Source organism: Spea bombifrons, chromosome 2, assembly GCF_027358695.1.
Source record: "Spea bombifrons isolate aSpeBom1 chromosome 2, aSpeBom1.2.pri, whole genome shotgun sequence".
Taxonomy (NCBI): Eukaryota; Metazoa; Chordata; class Amphibia; order Anura; family Pelobatidae; genus Spea; species Spea bombifrons.
Window position 1 is genome coordinate 124535431 of NC_071088.1, and position 19946 is coordinate 124555376.

Sequence of the window (19946 nt, forward strand, 5' to 3'; positions counted from 1 at the left end):
TATATTGTATATCATAATTAAAAAATGTCCCATTCTAAGGATCTCACAAAATATATGTAATACACAGAAAAAAGGTTTTCTATTTATATTAATCCAGTTCATAAAGATTTTATAAATAAATTACTGAAAACTAGGGCTGCAACAACTAATCGATAAAATCGATAATAATCGATAATGAAATTCGTTGCCAACGAATTTCATTATCGATTAGTTGAATCGATTATTATCGATTATAAAATGAGGGTTTTTTCAGAGCAAACGCTCTGAAAAATCCCCCTCATTATATAATCCGTTTAGTCTGACTCACCGTCTCACAGCAGCAGCTCCTACTTACTCCCCCTCCCTGTAATCACTGTGACAACTGGCCCCGCCCCTTCCTTCTCCAGGCCAGAACCACATGGCTGTGACACTCATCTAACTGTAAGTATATGTATATACTATATGTATATGTGTGTGTATGTATATATGTATATGTGTGTGTATGTATATATGTATATGTGTGTGTATGTATATATGTATATGTGTGTGTATGTATATATGTATGTATATATATATATATATATATATATATATATATATATATACGTATGTATGTAATATATATATATATATTTGGGCTACTGAAAGTTAGGGGAGGTGGGGGTTAATTTAGGGGCAGTTATGGTTAGTGGGGTGTTTAGGGTTCATTTAGGGGCAGTTATGGTTAATTGGGTGTTTAGGGTTAATTTAGGGGCAGTTATGTTAATAGGGTGTTTAGGGTTAATTTAGGAGCAGCTGTGGTTAATGGGGTGTTTGGGGTTAATTTGAGGCAGTTGTGGTTAATGGTGTGTTTAGGGTTAATTTAGGGGATGCTGTGGTTGATGGGGTCTTTAGGGTTAATTTAGGGGATGCTGTGGTTAAGGGGGTGTTAAGGGTTAATTTAGGGGCAGTTATGGTTAATGGGGAGTTTAGGGTTAATTTAGGGGAATCTAAATCCTGGGGGCAGTGAAGTGACATATCTGGGGGTATAAGGCATATACAGTATATAAGGCATATGTGGGGAGGGCAGTGTGGCATGTCTGGGTAGGACGGAGTGGTGTATCAGGGTGTATAAGGCATATCTGGGGGTAGAGTGGCATATCTGGGGGTAGAGAAGTGGCATGTCTGGGAGGCAGGGTGGCATGTCTGGGGAGGATGGAGTGGTGTTTCAGGGGGTATAAGGCGTATCAGGCACAGTGGCAGATGTGGGAGGCAGCGTGGAGTGGCAGATGTGGGAGGCGGCGTGGAGTGGCAGATGTGGGAGGTGGCGTGGCAGATGTGGGAGGCAGCGTGGTGTGGTATATGTGGGAGGCAGCGTGGAGTGCTGTGGTAGGCAGCGTGGCATATGTGGGGGGGCAGCATGGCATGTCTGGGAGGCAGCGTGGCAAGCCTGGGCTCAAATGTGCATTTATTGGGGGGCTGGTTGGGAAATAAAGACAAGAAATGTATTATCAAAGTTTTTTTATTCTGCTGTTTGTATTTAACATCATTTGTTTAGTAAATTATTTTAAATAAATGAAAAATTTACATTCATTTTTTTTATCCGATTAATCGATTAATCGAAAAAATAATCGGCCAACTAATCGATTATTAAAATAATCGTTAGTTGCAGCCCTACTGAAAACAATAGCTGACTGCCATTTTGGGGTCAAGAAGGAATTTTTTTCCCTGGTTAGTGCAAAATTGGAAAGAGCGAAGCCGGGGTTTTTTGCCTTCTTTTGGATCAACAGCAACAAATTAACAGATATAGGAAAGGCTGAACTTGATGGACGCATGTCTTTTTTCAGCCTATGTAACTATGTAACTATATGTATTCCGTTAAATATTGGTAAAACTAATTAACAGACACTTAGACACTTAACACCATACAGTAACAGACACTAATGCTACTGACACACACACATGCATGCTAACTCCATGCACTAACACACACACAAAACTATATGCTGGCATGCGCACATAGCACCTGCCACAGCGCCCCCCCCTATAGGCAAACAAGGGGGCCCAGCCGGCTCTGATACGCTAGTACCAGGCGTGCCTCCCAGGTGCCAGCAAGTTATTCCTAGACTGTGTGTGTGTGTGTGTGTGTGTGTGTGTATGTATATATATATATATATATAAATAAATTTTACACACACCTGCTTCTAATACAGTTTTCCATTCCTTCTGCAATCCAAGGGCTGGTTACAGATCATTAATCTATATAGATTGCCAGATTTTTTTTTTAATCAATGATTTACCAAAACATTCTGAATTTGTGGGGAGCTCTTTACCTGCTGGCCTTGTTGTTTAGTGATTATCTGATATGTGAAAGGAAAGGTCATTGCCGCCCGGTCAGTGCGTGTATGTACATGCTCCAAGTCGTAGCCCACGGAGCACAACTTCTTTGATGTGTTTCTGGAAATAGAAATGCCGCTGTCATCCATACTCTTCAGAGAGGATCGGAAAGGGAGTTTATGCCGTTTCCTTATTCCACATCAAATATTGGGAGCTGTGATAACGTTAAATAAATCACATTTTACTCATGGAAACGGAGCATTAAGAGTTTTATCGCTAATATTTTTGTTCTTGTTTCAAGTGCAGGTCGCACGCTTTATTTTGCTAATCCTTACCTGATCTTAGTTCACTGTTTACCGCATGGGTTTTCTTGAAGCGCATACTCTTTTCAGCATATGCGCATATTTTTTTTCACTTATCTGACATTTTCGTGTTTCATGGCATTTGTGTAAGCGCTGGCAGTATGTTTTCACGTGTTCTGTGTCATTAATCACTGTTGACAGCGGCCGCGGTGTAATTCTGCTCAGGGTTTTATTGAATGATGTAATGATATAGTGTGCGTTTGAACAATTTGTTCAGCGAGGCTCTTCTGCACATAGTATATTAGGGATTCTAGGTCTCTGACACCTTGATAATAAATACAACACAATGTAGATTATGTTTCATTGTTCTGTCATAATTTAAAGTGACAAGAAATAAAGTACCTGCTACCCGTGACATTTTTATTCTGGAGTCTAGAGTGGGATCTGTACATTTGCATTTATAGGATGACGTCGACTGTTTCGGTGAAGGTAAAGACTTGTGCTACCGTTCCCATCTGGAAGATCTGGCAAACTATGACTACATACACCTGGTGCGCTCCGAGAGTCTCTCACTTCACTAATCATAATGAAGGGCTGAGCCGTCACTGCGTAACATACAGTTCAACTGATCAAGGGATGTTGGAGAGATCTCACTGATTTAACATGCATTGTTCATGGCCACACCAGCTTTTCAGAAGTTCAGTAGGCTTGGACCTTCAGAATGTATAGGGAAGTCAAGCAGCTGAAACCGCATCTCAAGGAACCGCGCGTTCTCAGTCAAGAATATGTATTGCATGTGTTTTGTTTTTCCATATGTTTTGTGTGAGTAATTCTGTAAACTTAACACATACACAAAATATGTGAAAGTGAAATACGTAATAAACCTATATATTGTGTTGTAGGCCATTTCTTTTACATAAAGAGTATGGTAGTCTGATGAGGCATGTTGGTAATCCCATCTAACTTGCTGTAAAACATAATCTTGTTACATCTCATATGGAAAGGGGAGGTGAGCGTAGCGCAGACATCAAAACTCGTAAAAGTGTTTGAGAACCGTTTCCATTAATCTTAACCTGCTGCCAAACCAGCCCTGGCACCTGGGTAAAAGTTAAAAGGACTCCTGCTGAACATGGTCAGCTGAGGAACTACAGACTGAGCTGCTGGTGGATAAAAAGAGCCACCTTTACTGGTCCAGCGCCAGAATCGTCATGCGCTGCTCAGGCATCCTCTCAATGCAAATGCTTGGCCCAGAATGCATTGCTGGAACTACTTTATTGCTCCTGCAGAGGATCCCAGAACATGAGGCAAATAGAAACGTCCGTAAGGTATCTAGATAATTGGAAGCATAGTCTTTCAGTCATTTGTTTTTTTCAGTCTCTTGGAACGCAGAAACGTTCCAGGCCTGTGTGTATTTATCGATAAATGTGTATAGTTTCATCCGTTTGTGTAAATGCCTGATGATGGTCGCTGGAGGCTGTTTTTTAACCTGCTGCCCGTTCACGTGTGGTTTTCATTACCATCTTGTAAAATGCTCAGTTTCGCATGGAACTGTATTAAAATGATTAATGGTTTAATATTATGTCTCACCTTAGCCATTTATTTGTATGGATTAACAGGACCGTCATCCTAGAATGATCTCCATCTCTTGTGAACCATGCTCCTTTTTTAAAACAAGCCAGGAAGATTTAGAAATAAACAAATAAGGAGGTTTGGCAAGGTTCCTAAGGCCAAATTAGTGGGAAGTTGCCTTTTCTGCTGAAAAATATGTTGGGCTCTTTACCAATTTAATAAGTCATACATGTAACAGACGGGTTTTGCTGCTCAGTTTACAGCAATGCTTATGGAAAACAATAGAATCAATAGAATTGGTAAATAGACAATAGAATAAAAAATAACTTTTCGAGCATAAAATACAGTGCTGAATGCAGTAATGTAAGTTAACATTGACAAAAACCTGGCTTTATCTCCATTTGTTCCGATAAACCGCCTTTATCTGCAGACCTGGAGGCGGCCATTGCTGCTAGTGGGATTTTTGGATGATTTAACCACCACGCTAAGCTGGTTCGTTATGGCAATGCTAAAGAATATAAAAGGATGTCAGGGTGTTTGTCTAGTAGATCAGGTTACGATTTTGGTGGGAGTTAAAAACCCGTATCCATTTGTTTAGTTTTAAATTACGTTAACACAGTTTGAATGTTTTTCTCATTCATACGTCTTCACCGCACATCTCATAAGCTGCGGTTGTACCACTTTGTGACAGGTCACTGGCCGCTGCTTTATATTCTGTGTCTGCGCGGCTTCACTTGAGTTCTTTGTCCTTTATCTTCACACTTCCTGTCCCTCATTTAGATGATATTTGTGTTATTTTCAATTTGTATGAAGGAACTCATTCACCAAAACAATAGTGTATATGTTACACTTTGGCTTATTTGAATTTTGAGCAGATGTTGCTAATTCATGAGTTTAGACCCAGTGCCAAACAATTGCTACTTTCTAGCTACATCTCCATATATAGTTCCTCCCTCTTGTGCGTTCATTCAGTGTCTTCTTCTAGGTGGCCATTTTGGATCCAGGAATCCTCAATCCTCATTGCATGTGACAGCTTTAAATCCGTTAATCACCTTGTGTTTTTGATGTATGTTTTAGCCTCACTACCAGTAAAGTCATTGTAATCGTGTATTTAAAGCCAAAACGGATGAGTCTTCCACGCTTTCTTTACTGTACCGTAGTGGATTACTACGCTTTATTGTCCCGGGTTTCCCGGGCATAGAGAGATGCAATGCTTTGAGGAATGCTCATCGTGTGCATGAAGTCAACTTTTAAGTCTTCCCTTCCTTAAGCTAACATTGGATCATTAAGCCAGTCTAACGTAACTCTCCTTTGAATCAGCAGTTTCTAGTACATTTATTTTAACCTTCTTTTATGGGATGCAGCAGTTTTGTGAAAGTCTTCAGTCCTTGAACCAGAGAAGACGTATTGCTGTGACTTTGGCTTAGTTTTATATCTTTGAAATCTGTTTCAGTTGGTACTCTAATGTGGAATGAGTGGACTACTATGTAATTTACAGGATGCATGAATTCTTGATGAAGTATGTAGGTCAATTAAAAATTGAAGAGGAAGACCACAGGACACACATGATGACCATGTCAAAGATACACGGTAAATGTCTCGTGTAACTGTGCGCTGCTGTGCATTGTAGACCTCCATAAACCACATCGTCCTCCTTTATTCAGGAAAGCTGTCCTTGTTTAGGGAACATCCCAAGTGACTCTTTGTAGGGGAATGATTGGCACTGATTCAACTCCACATTAATTATCTACAGAGGGGCTTATTGTTCATCATTTGGTAATTACGGATCTGTTACTTTAATAATGCATAGTGGGATATGCTAGAAACGGGGTACATCGTTCTGGAGGGTGTAGTATATTGGCTTATTCAGCTCATCTTATATATATATATATATATATGTATATGTGTATATATATATATATATATATATATATATATATATATATATATATATATATATATATATATATATGTATATATGTATGTATATAGCGTGAGTGTATGTATATACATAGTTTTAATGGGTAAAATTTCCAAGTATTCCTTATTTGTTGCAGATTATGTGAAAATATATGAATATATAGAATAATATTTGAAATAGACCAAAATAATTAGGAGTATTATACAAGCCTTCATGGCCATGGTGACTTTGAAGAGAACATTTGCTATGGCTTGCCTAGATCATCTTATTATCTTTATCTCTCTTCTAATTTGCATCTAGTTTGATGTAAAATCTCTTGCAGACAAGAAAAAGTTTATTTTATGTAGATCTTTGTTTCTATGTATGAAATAATAGATTTCTCCGTAATGTTCAAAGCTAAACAATATCTTTGAAAATCCAAATTATGAAGGCTAGGATTGAGAAGTAGGAAGATAGGAAGCAGTTTGAGAGACCTGTTTTAACTTTACCAGTTTTATGTGAACGCGTTTGAGCTTTCTTTCTGCATTTTAAACGTCTATCTACGATCCAGAAGTTTCAACCAGATATGCCGGTTTCACTGAATATCTACAGGAGTTTGATCAGTACCAGATGTTAATTCAAGTTAATTTTATATAAATCAAGCTGTATTTGTCTCTTAATTCTTTGCATTCTTTCGTTTTTATAAGTTTCAGATGCTGGTACTTCTTTTCACTGTGCCAGTTTTTTCACCAACCATGGTCGGGTGGACATGTCCACTTCCAGCTTGACTTGGCCATCTATAGTCTGGAATTAAGTCACAGAGATGACCATGTCAAGAAATCTTCCCACTTTCTGTGTGACATGTAGGATGTAGCTACCATTGAGCCATCTTATGTGAAACATGACCAAGAATTTATGATCCCATCATATTATATGGCCTTCCAAAAGAGAACCAACAGGTCTAAGAATAGAGATCAAACAGGAAGAAGACCGCTCCCATGCTATACATACCGGTTTGGCTCCTAATGCATATATATTGCTTGATTTAATCTGCAAACATCATGGCATGGGTTTATTAAGCATACTGAACTTTACGAAGATGGATTTGAGTGTTGGTAGGCATTTCTTAGTTTATCGCAAATCTCTACGTATCTTAAGCTCTTTGAGCAGGGCCCCCTCGCTTTTTGTTTCTTTAGATCCAAATTATGTGATGCCCTTTTTGTGCTCTGTTTATTCATTGTACTGGGCTGTAGAATGTGGTGCTGTGTAAATAAATTAATAATAATGCTAGCAAACCAAAAAAAAATCCAGTCTAAATCTCTACCCACGTGAACCCTCTTAAAGTTTAACCGCCACCATCCACCTGCGCCTTGCGAGAGCATCCGATGTGACTGTTCCTTAATGAAGTTATCTCAGCTGGTGCTATAGGTTACTGCCCGATGGCCGGAGATCAATCGTATAATCGATTCTCAACATTAGAAACGCATCACTGTCTCCTCTCCCCAATAGACCAGAAAGACGGAGATAGAATAAGAACAGCTGGAGAGGTAAGAATTAGAACGGCCGATACTTATACGATGGCATGAGTACAGGATTTAATAAAGATATACGGGTTTTTAACAAAAACTTAAGTCAAAGCTGAAATAGCATGTGATATTCTTAACTCCGAGACACTTCCGCAATCTCTGCGTGTTTCTGTGTTAAGCTGTTAGCGGTGTGGTTCCCACCGGCACCATAACCAGGCTCTGTGCCAATGGCAAAGCCATCACCGTACCCATCACCCTGACCGCAAAAAAAAACACAAAAATTGGGCACGTTTATACCAGAAAAACTGCCTATTCTGCTTTTAATTGCAGCGCGTGCTCTGATACTTTGCAGACGTTGTGGTCTGGTTTTATTGTATCAGTAGCTGGCTGCCGAGACAGAAATTACCCCGGCGTAATTACTGGATTTGTAACCGCAGTTATATGCGGATTTGTGTCTCGCCGTTTTGGTTCTGCGGTGATATATAGCGGACTCCGCATTAAGTTGCACATTTAATGTAGATAACGTTGTTCCTGGCGCTTTTCGCCAGGGAGAATGGCACTTTTTGCTTCTTGCTCCGTTAAAGACCACACAGAACCTTTTCTCCTTAATTACGATAGCTTCACAAATTAGACGGTGGTACCTTTTTGAAATAGCAACCCCCTGGCAGACTTCCACGCCACTCGAGAAACCCACTACGAATGCTAATCAATAGCTGGACGGGCGCCAGGAAAATTGAGGGTTTTTTTTCTAATACTGTTACAGAAATAAACTATTTGTTTCCCCGTCTTTTATCGGTCTTTATTTTGTAAATGTCAAGCAGTTGTAATCTTTTGGCATCAATGCTGCGTCTGATTTGATTGCTGGACTATTCTGCATGTGGCGGCCGTCGAGCGCCCCGGACTCTTCTTCAGGGAGATGCCTTTTTGTGTTTGGTCAAGCAGCGCAACCGGAATTTTCCACGCTCTTGAAAGTCTGGGATCTGTAAATACACGTATATTTGGATCATATCAAATTTGTATATCCAGCAATAGCAACTTTATATATATATATATATATATATATCATTTGTTTTTGTTTTTTTTTCTGAAACATGGCGGTTTGCCTGGAGGTGTGTGGCGTTGAGTCCCTTCAAGGGCTTTTCTACGGCCCCAAATGTGCTGGAAACCCTGTATATTCTCGATCAGATATTTTGGTGCTACAAGTTATCGCTGAGCGTTTTATAGCCATTATTAACATGGTATATTGTAAGAACCTTAAGTAGCGTGTTTAGGTGAATCTGTTTTTATTGAGCGCTGTGTACATCGTCCCGCTGCTGGTTTGTCTATAATGAGAATAGAACGTGAGATCAAAGAAAAAGATTGTAGAAGAGAAACAGAATAGTGGAGAGTTTGGAGCCGGAGCTCTTAATGCGGCACGAGCCCGATGACTAGGCTGGACTTCAGGTTTTTGAGTAATAAAAACGGGCCGAGTGCGTGGGCCGGAAAGATTTTATGTGCCTGGAATTGCTATGGTATACATGATCAGGGGATGATGCGATAAGTAATGTTTTATGGGTTTAGATGAAGCAGTAAAACTGATTTACTTAGCATCAGCGGCTTTGCAGATACCGGCAGTTCCCGGTCTGTATAATATGCCTGCCTGTTTATTCAAAAACGCGTTAACTATACAGACCGTTCTAATAGCGTGACGCTACGGCATAAATACTATAAGGCCGTATATATCGCTTAACCCGCCACAGCATCAAAGTACCCCAAGTTAACCAATATATAGCCATATGGTGTGACGGGATCCCCAATATATATATATGCTGTAGATTAGGTTTTTTGGATGGTGTTGGCTGGGTATGCGCTGAATTCTTGCTTTTGTTTTGTATATTTATTGGTCATTATTATTCTGGCAGCAACCCGGGAATCTGAATGTGTATGCTTTATGCTTCTTGGGTTGTGCATGTGTGTATATATATATAACTTTGCAGAGAATACAAATACTGACCTCTAGCCATCATATTATATTATGATACACTATGATGTTCCATTTTACTTTATGCTTAAAGCAGAACTCCCTCCATGTACAGTATATATTTCTTTAATCTCGGTGTAATTTCCTCTTTCAAAGCAGAAGTTTAAAGCATAAAACAATGTTTCCTGAATGTGTTCTAGCTCTGTCATGTTAGGACTGCACGCGATTCTCAAGTACAGTTGGCCATCGTACTCCTTGTGTTAACAATAGGCTGTCTCGGTCTTAATCACCCAGCAGGACCCTGTGATTAATGAAGTCTGTGCCATAAGCCATTTCCTCCGTATGGTGCTTGTGTAGGGAACATTGGTGACCTCCATGTCCAATAAGACCAACTTTTGTTAAATGTTCTACTACATCACTGTGTATGAGGCTATATTTAACCTTTAGAGTGCCAGCTACAAAGGAGATATGTAGAAGGCATCGTACACTCAGCCAGCTATGTATGCTCTATTAGGGGCATCCTGAGCCCTGTATCGAGCGATTGCTATAAGCGATCGCCCAAGTAACGTTTCTGTAGTGTAGTGGGCTTAGCGGCCGGCTAGCAGCCTTCTCGTGCCTCCTCTGGCAGGAGTTTTGTGGCCGACGGCAGCTTCTCTGAGTGTAGCTTAAAGTACAAACAAGAGGCAGCGATCGGGGCCATGGAACAGACAGCCAATCTTTTTTGCTTCATCCTCTAATCCTTCATCCTCAATCCTTCAATTTCATTGTTTTGGTGCGACTTTTTGTTATGTCTCAACAAAAGCCATTTGTGGCGGAAACATTTTAGCACAGTATCTAATAATTACATATTTATCCTAATATCTAATAATGACTCTAAAGCAGGATCATTTTAACTAATTTTTTTATACTAAAAACTGAAAATCAGTTCCCCTTTTACGATATATATATATATATATATATATATATATATATATATATATATACATTTTTAGCAATTTAGGCAAAATGTGGCTTATTGCGTAATCTTCATCAGGGAAGCCGAGGAAGCATATTTCCGTGCAGCTGCCGCTTCAGCGATATTCCTCAATAACCTGTAAAAGTCTGTATTCCTTAGTCAGTCAGACGCTTTTCAAAGCCCAAGGACTAAAATGATCTATGCGGAAGTCTGCTCGAGTCAATATGATTATTACCCTTAATAAAAGCATCTTTATTACGCCGTTAGATTACATGCTCCTGTTCTATTCTACAAAAATAGTTTTCTTCAATGTTAATAAAAATATATATATTTTTTTTTTAGGGGAAACTGATACAAAAAGCGTAATAAGAATTCCTAACTAAAGAAATGTAAGGGTATTTAAAGGAAAAATAATCGTACATTGGATAGGCCTGGGGCTGTCGTGAACAACAAGGATCAAGGAATCTTGGGGGTTTTTGTTTGTTTTTTAACACTTAGCAGAAAAAAAGCCGGCGGAGTGGCTCACGTCTGCCGTCAGATTCTATTTTTCTGTGTGAAGCTTTATCTTGGGTGGCTGTAACGTGATGACAGGTGATGTATTGTGTGTACTGATAAAGTGACTGTTATCAGAAACAATTTGGGCATTTATCATCTGAGCAGAAAAATACTTCTACATCTGTTAACATATTTGTGATAATAGATTTCTGTCCACCTCTTGGGAAGCTTTGAGCGGAATAAGTACTGATATGAACTGCACCAGTTTATAAAATGTATTAAAAGGGAACATTTGGAGTCCCTGGCTACCCCCGCTAGGGGAGAATAAAGTACTCTAACAGTCGGTGTGCACTTTAATCTGCATTCTTCCAAAGGAAAAAATAATATCCCTTACCTGATGCGGAATCTGCAGCCCTGATGCTGCACTGTCCTCCGTGGTCTGACAAGTCTTGTCATTCTTCACACAGCAAGAAGTGGCAAGAAAGCGTTCCTATTGAAATAAATGGGGTGTTTCTTTGCATATACCCAGGGATCTGAATAGACCCCCCCCCCCACCAAGTCAGCTGAACACATCTCCTGCAAGGTCTAGGTGGGGGAAGGGTAAATGCATATGGGGGGATTCTGCTGGAGTCGGCCTGTAGATGGATTCAGTGGGGTGTTTGAGCAGACATTTAGGAAGATCTGGACCCATAAAAAGGTTATATTTGGGTCGGCACTGCTGGGATCGCAAGTTTTAGATCCATGATGATTTTGATGGAATGTTTTTAAGCTTTGGAGGTATCTGACACGTCGTCATATACCGAGACTGCTCGTTCAGTTATTTGAAACCTAGTCCAATCTCCAAAGAAACAACCAATTAAGTCATTATTATAGAATTCTGTTTACTCTGCAAAGGAAACCTGCATTACAAGAAAAACTGGCTATGACGGGGCTGTTATGGATGTCAGCGTTTCTTTAGTCCGTGACGGTTCGATGGAGAGTGCAGACTGGAATTGGTTTATGGCCATATGGGCCGAACGCATGGTTTAAACTCGGTGTGGCCAAATTCTACAGCCAGTTTGCAATGTTTGATCCACATTATTAGTCACAAAGTACGATGTAGTATTGCCTGCAAATGAGGATTAACAATATCTTTTGTTGAAGTATGCCCCGGGTGGCATAGATATGTTTCTTTTGTCACATATGAAAATATAAAGAAAATAGTATATACAAAAAAATAGATCAAAATACTCTCCTTAAAGCAAGGGCTCCTCAAATCCCAAGAAATATAGCCGGTAAAAAAACAACAGGATTTCTCAACAAAAATAGCTCTCTTGGTAAAGCCAGACTGGATGACCCCCTCAGGGGCACGGGTGGACATATGCACAAAAATAGTGTAATACTGTCTCTTTAAAAATCTCTCTATCATTTCTCTCTCTCTCTCTCTCTCTCTCTAATATATATATATATATATATATACACTGCTCAAAATAATAAAGGGAACACTTAAACACCACAATGTAACTTGAAGTCAATCACACTTCTGTGAAATCACACTGCCCACTCAGGAAGCAACACTGATGGACAATCAATTTCAGATGCTGTTGTGCAAATGGAACAGACAACAGGTGGAAATTATAGGCAATTAGCAAGTCACCCCCAATAAAGGATTGTTTCTGCAGGTGACCACAGACCACTTCTCAGTTCCTATGCTTCCTGGCTGATGTTTTGGTCACTTTTGAATGCTGGCGGTGCTTTCACTCTAGTGGTAGCATGAGACGGAGTCTACAACCCACACAAGTGGCTCAGGTAGTGCAGCTCATCCAGGATGGCACATCAATGCGAGCTGTGGCAAGGTGGTTTGCTGTGTCTGTCAGCGTAGTGTCCAGAGCATGGAGGCGCTACCAGGAGACAGGCCAGTACATCAGGAGACGTGGAGGAGGCCGTAGGAGGGCAACAACCCAGCAGCAGAACCGATACATCCACCTTTGTGCAAGGAGGAGCACTGCCAGAGCCCTGCAAAATGGCCTCCAGCAGGCCACAGATGTGCATGTGTCCACTCAAACGGTCAGAAACAGACTCCATGAGGGTGGTATGAGGGCCCGACGTCCACAGGTGGGGCTTGTGTTTACAGCCCAACACTGTGCAGAACGTTTGGCATTTGTCAGAGAACACCAGGATTGGCATATTCGCCACTGGCGCCCTGTGCTCTTCACAGATGAAAGCAGGTTCACAGACGTGACAGAGTCTGGAGATGCAGTGGAGAACGTTCTGCTGCCTGCCACATCCTCCAGCATGACCGGTTTGGCGGTGGATCGGTAATGGTGTGGGGTGGCATTTCTTTGGGGGGCCCGCACAGCCCTCCATGTGCTTGCCAGAGGTAGCCTGACTGCCGTTAGATACCGAGATGAGATCCTCAGACCCCTTGTGAGACCATATGCTGGTGCGGTTGGCCCTGGGTTCCTCCTAATGCAAGACAATGCTAGACCTCATGTGGCTGGAGTGTGTCAGCAGTTCCTGCAAGAGGAAGGCATTGATGCTATGGACTGGCCCGCCCGTTCCCCAGACCTGAATCCGATTAAGCACATCTGGGACATCATGTTTTGCTCCATCTACCAACACCACGTCGCACCACAGATTGTCCAGGAGTTGGTGGATGCTTTAGTCCAGGTCTGGGAGGACATCCCTCAGGAGACCACCCGCAACCTCATCAGGAGAATGCCCAGGTGTTGTAGGGAGATCATACGGGCACGTGGAGGCCACACACTACTGAGCCTCATTGTGACTTGTTTTAAGGACATTACATCAAAGTTGGATCAGCCTGTAGTGTGGTTTTCCATGATTTTGAGTGTGACTCCATATCCAGACCTCCATGGGTTGATAAATTTGATTTCCATTGAGAATTTTTGTGTGATTTTGTTGTCAGCATATTCAACTATGTAAAGACGAAAGTATGTCATACGATTAGTTCATTCATTCAGATCTAGGATGTGTAATCTTAGTGTTCCTTTTATTATTTTGAGCAGTGTATATAAGAAAAGGTGAGAAATAAAAATATCGTGAACTTTGAATACAATGGTACTACCCCATGTTAATATACACAATGGGGTTCAGAGCATGTATGTAAAGTGAAGACTATTCTTAGTCTCAATGACATGCCTTTTGGGCCAGTATTTGGTTACCCGCACTTCCTCTTCACAGGATTCACAGGACCCGGAGGAAGTCCCAGCCCTTCTCAATCAATGGCTTTGACCGTAATGTACTGAACGGATTACATAGCGGTCAGCGCCATCAGATGCCGCAAACGGGGTATCCATTTACTGTTCTTAAGCATCTCTCTTTAAAACACTTACAGAAACTGCATACGCCATAGCAGTAAATTTGCAGCTGCAAGGAAAATATTCTCTTTACTGCAAAATTACTAATTTTACATGCGTGAAAGGAAAATGAAAAGTCTTATCTGTCACTTTTCCCTAATCATCCATTTTATAGATCTCTACGTTAAGTGAACTCATGTATATATGATTAAAAAAAGTGCGTATGACTCGGTGTTGTGTGACACAGAAGCGGGCACTCATAGAAACTGAGAACGCCTCTTAAAAGTTTTCTGACGACTTTAGAGCTTAAAACCTTCAGTGGACCCGCCATGTCTCTCCCCTGACTCAATGTGCTAGATATAGCAATTATTATTTAACATCCCTTCACTAATGGGTTTATTTCTGCGGACAGCCGTTCTAACTGTTCCCCTTTAAGGCGTTTTAGGCAGTAAAGGACTATGAGGTTTGATGTGAGGCATTACCTTGTATGTTGAAATGCTGACGGTTCATTGTAGATCCGGTTGTATTTACCCTCTTTACATGATACAGCCAGGAGAAGTAGTGATTAAATGATAATGAAACCTTTTGGGCATATCGTCCTATAGTGATTATAAACTGATTGCATTGTTTGACCTTTCACAAATTGTTTGAAGTCAATTTTGATGTAATTAAAACCACCGACTGCCCGGTTTGTAAAGAGATTACGGAATTATGAGTCTGATTTGAAAGTTCGTTGCCAAAAGAAAAAAAAATCCACGCTAACTTTTCTGTGTTAGGGAAAAAATGAGATCTGCTTTGTACAAAGGTTATAACGATAACGCCAAAAGTTGCATAGGTTATATTTTATAAAGACATGTTTTCTTCTTTCATATTTTTTGTTGGTAAGACCAAGCTTTTAGCATAATCACATTTTTGGAACTCTTTTTGTCAATCAGTGTTTTGGCGGTATTTGGTTAAAAATGGTTACATTTGGCCCCTTTTAAAGGTGGCAGAAGTAGCTTCATCAGCTTCTTGTCCTGGTATCAAACCCTTCTTCTCTTTCCCGCTCCCTTTTAAAAGCAGCTAGAATCAGCTGCAACCAGAGAGGAACTAAAACTTAACAAACGACGCGTCACTCTTTCTGAACCCTTACAGTTCTATATACTAAATAAACATTTGTTTACGGTACACGTCTCATGAATAACAATGCCACAAGCACCAGATGCAGTGTTCAGGTAGTAGACATACTAGTCCTCCGGGACATTCCCAGTATTGGCCGTCCTGCGCGAATGGCGCGCCATGGCCTAGTGCGCAAATCGTGCAAGGTGAGGAACATGGATGGAGATGGCAGAAAAAGTTAGGAGCCGCTTAAAGAGCTTTATTCTAAACACTAATGTGTGTCTTATACCAGTTGAGTTGATCAACCTCAATGATTTCCCTGTGATGAAATGAAACACTTTATTTAATTTTTATTAATTGTATTTTTGTGAAAAAGGTTTGCTATTTATTACATACGTCTAATTTTATTTATTACTGTAAACAGTTTTTTTTTGGTACTATCACTGGTTGAATAAAACAGTAAAAGCAGTCTGTTATAGCCCAATTTGTTATGTTTAGGATGTTGTCTGACTTTGAAGCAGCATAGCGAGGGCTAAATGGTTGGAAACTGGATCTTCAGGTAGAAGGAATGTCCTCTTCTGTTGTGCCCTGTCAGCATCCCCTTATCAACCCTCAAGCAGGTCTTTAGGTCATCCCCACATTAATGCAGGTATATGATCAATGTTTTATTGTTTCTGATATCGCCACTGGTTCTTCTGAAAGAGCTACCAGATGTCATGTGTTGAAGCTCCTGAAATCCCTCACAGATGAAGGTACACAATGTTTGATATCATTGCTTTGGTGGGGGGGGGAGCCTCTTAGGTAGGAAGGACCTCAATCTGTATTATGACAGAATGATAAAGCTAGCTAGCATGTCTGTTCTTTTCTAGATGGACATAAAGCTCCCTTTGCTGAAGCTCACAAAAAATCTTGCTTAACATTATAGATGACTAAGTGGTCATTATCTCATACATTTATTGCTCTCCTCAGCATCTTATTTATATTCTGATATTTTCTTCCACTCTATGAATGGAGATGTGTATCTCCAATCTACTCTGGTCATTGATTACACCGGACCTTGTGTTCTACTTCAATACATTGGCATGAGTTTTGATATTGGGTTCTGATCATGCGATTTCAAGCATGCCAAAAGTGTTTAAGGACTGCTGTTTGGTTTAGTGCAGTTTTGACCTGCTTTCCTTTGAATGCTTCCCCATTTGATACTACCCAGCATGCATCTGTTGTGAAATCAAATTCTGTTTACATACAAATAAACAGCATTTTTCATTAAAATCGAATGAAACGCCACATATAACCGCATTAGCAGAGGAATGTGCCCTGATTTAGAAAACCTGAAAAGATTCCTAAATCATTCAAGTTCAGCTTCAAGAGATAATAGTTTCCATGGTGATGATTTCAGCTGCATGTAGACATCAGAAGGCTTTTCACTACCTCATCCAAAGCAAATCTGAAAACAAATAGCTTATCGTTTTATTATAGGGCTGTGAATACAACTGGCTTAACTCTTTCAATCACGCGTGGCCCTTCTTTTTTTTTTTTTCTGTGCACAAATGCATTTTGATGTAAAAAAGGCTCAAAGGAATCCACTTCTTTCTATACCCCACCGTCTACTTGCACGGCTACCATGCTCACCAGCTTAACCCATCAAGGCCAAACGCCTTTGCCGACGGCACAAGGGGGTGTGCTGCGTGGTTCACCCCTAAACCTTATTGCACTGGGATGGGATGCACATTGGGAATGCACACCTGTGCCTGGATCTGCACTACTTCACTACCCTGCCGACGGATATCTGTAGGAAGCCTGCGGGGAAATGACCAAGCAGCCTTTCTGATTGAAATGCTCTTCGGATTTCACTGAGACAGGGATCGGCAAAGCAAGCAGTTTGCTTCACTGATCCTGAATTAAAGAAATAGACACGACGGCCTACGAAATGACGCTATACACGGAAGGCTATTATGCCAGTGAATAAAACTGTACGGCACTCTGTAAGCTAGGACAAATACCTTAGTTTGCAATGACGGGTTTCACTTGCCCAGAAAAACAAAACACAAGGTTACGCAGACATGGTCACATTATATTAACACACAGATATATTTGGGTAACATCCATATTTCTTAGCTGCAATCTCCACAATCCCCAACACGTCTGTCTGTATGAGTTGGGAACCTTAACATGAATGTTCATAGCATTTTTGGGGGGTAGAGTGCGTTACAGGTTGACAGAATTTCTATCTGATATTATTACCCTCAAAAGAAAGGGAACAAATGCTCCTAAACAGAGGTCACACGATGTCCTGTTTTCAAGACTTTTACCCCCTCCATTATTTCATCTCACATCCCAGGTTGTCTTCTCCAGCTGTGACTTGTTTTTTTGGGTTGCCTCTTACCCATTCCATCGCGTCATTCAGAGAGAAATGTGTTCTTGAAATAAGTGCTGTGTTTCGGTAGTCTGGTGCAGGCGATTTTCATCTGTATGTAAATGTTTTGAAATAGCTGTAGGAACTGAAGAGTACAATCTGTCTACTTTTAGTGTACTGAGCATCAGCACATAGACAGAGCTTTGTCAGGTCTTTCTCTGTGACAAATATTTGTTCAGACATTTATATGTAAAATTTCATAATGCTCTTTTTATAAACGACAACTTTTATTTTCACTTCTTATTCAATAAAAGCAGAATGCTCTGTGCAGTCCTGTCTTCTTCTAATGGACATTTTAACAGCAATAATGTCTCTATGGTACCATAGAGTTTCTCTGCATTGGCTCCTTAGTGGGAAAAATATGTATCAATTGATACACAGCTTTGCTCTCCAACACTCCTCCAGCTCTGTTCCTGACCCATTACTATCTTATCTATTGTTAAAGGGGGCTCGATATCTTCTATATTTACAGTCTGAAGTGATGGTTTGGTGCCAGCGATACATTGCAGAACTGTATATTATTTACTGGGTGGTAGATAAGTAGGACAGCCTCCAAGTGGCAGAGGCTAAAAGAATGGAGGATGGATGGTTAGATGTACAGCTTTCGTGAATCTAAGACGGGATGAAGGTCTGATTAAAAGGAAATGGACAGACTAGATTGGATGAATTTGCTGTTATCTGCCGTCAAATTCTATTTTCTCGTTTTCGTGTTTCTATCTGGCACTGGAAGCGTTATGGTAAAAGACTCCTCGGCTGTACCGTGATACAGCCTCAAGGTGCGAAAAAAACAGATGCCTTACACAAAAAAAAGCAGCTAGTTTTGCCAATTTTAAATTGATAATAACATGTGAGAGCGTATTCCATAATGACTTCATCAGGCATTTTTCTGTTGCACCATAAAGCAGTCTCAGAAAGCATGGAGTGATGATCTATAATACACGTTTCCCATGTTTCATTTTTGTTGCTGATACTTGGGAATAATTTCTGAGATATCAGTATGTCCCGTTTGAATAAATAAAGTCTAGATTTTACATGGTTTCGTTCATATTGCGCTCCAAATCATTTTGATTACTTATCCATCTTTCTCATTTCTAAAGGCTTTATAAACGCTGTCCTTCCCAATGCGTTTCAGTTCCAAACTCCAAGTGTTCCTTTCTGAGTAGAGCAGAGGTGGAAAGTATGTAATGGGATCATTGTATGAGCTGCCAGCTAATAAAGACCGACTGATTGACGCGTGACTTGGTATTCTGCTCCTCTATCAGCGTCCGGCCGTACTCCATGCGGGCGATCTTTGATCTGTAATCACTAGCGGCATCCCGCGCATCCTGTTAGTAGCCAGACGTTTCCTCCTCGCTACATGCATAATCCTCAGCGGGCCACGGTATTTTCCAGATTAATGAAATGCTTTCTCTACATCCTTGTTACTCAATAGCGAAAAATCTTTTGCTTTCAATTTACATACAACGGCTGCTTTTGCATGAAAAATTGGCACTGATCGATGTCTGCAAACATTTATTTATAGCCGTAGAAAAGGTTAATTGTGTTCTCCAGCAAACCCTTTAGCGAATCAGCCGTTTCATTACCATATAATAACAATACAAGCGTTTAAAAAGCCTTTCCGTTTCATTGGTTGACATCCTATCATTGCTTGCGTTTGTGTCACATGATGCAAGCATTTCCTGAAAAAGTATTAATGAGGCAGCGTTTTACAAAATTAAAGAAATATTTCTTGAATAGGTTTGGGCATCCAGAATATATGTTTCCAACGCTGTAATATCTATAGGCATTGTAATTATTGCATTCATTTACTGAAAAAAAAATGTGTATATGTATGTGTGTGTATATATGTATATATATATATATATATATATATATATATATGTATATATATAATATAAATATATTTCCTTGTGCATAAGATCCAGTGCTGTATACAGTAATGTAGGTTAGCATTTCCCCAAATCCAGATTTATCTCCGTTTTTATTCCAATAGACTTCCTTTATCTGCAGATCCGGACGCTGTTTTTGGTCGTGTGATATTTCGGGTGACTGAGCTGATTCTGTACAGCAATGCTAAAAAAGTCCCTTCCTCGATAGACTGTTGAATCGTGAAGTGAGGGAGTTGAAATAACTC

At 40.3% G+C, this 19946-nt stretch overlaps 1 protein-coding gene across 1 annotated transcript in view; it reads left to right on the plus strand.

Annotated features, from left to right (window-relative positions):
* Positions 1-19946, plus strand: part of UBL3 (ubiquitin like 3) — a 59537-nt gene that overhangs the window by 18677 nt on the left and 20914 nt on the right. The gene's annotated exons all lie outside the window — the stretch shown is intronic.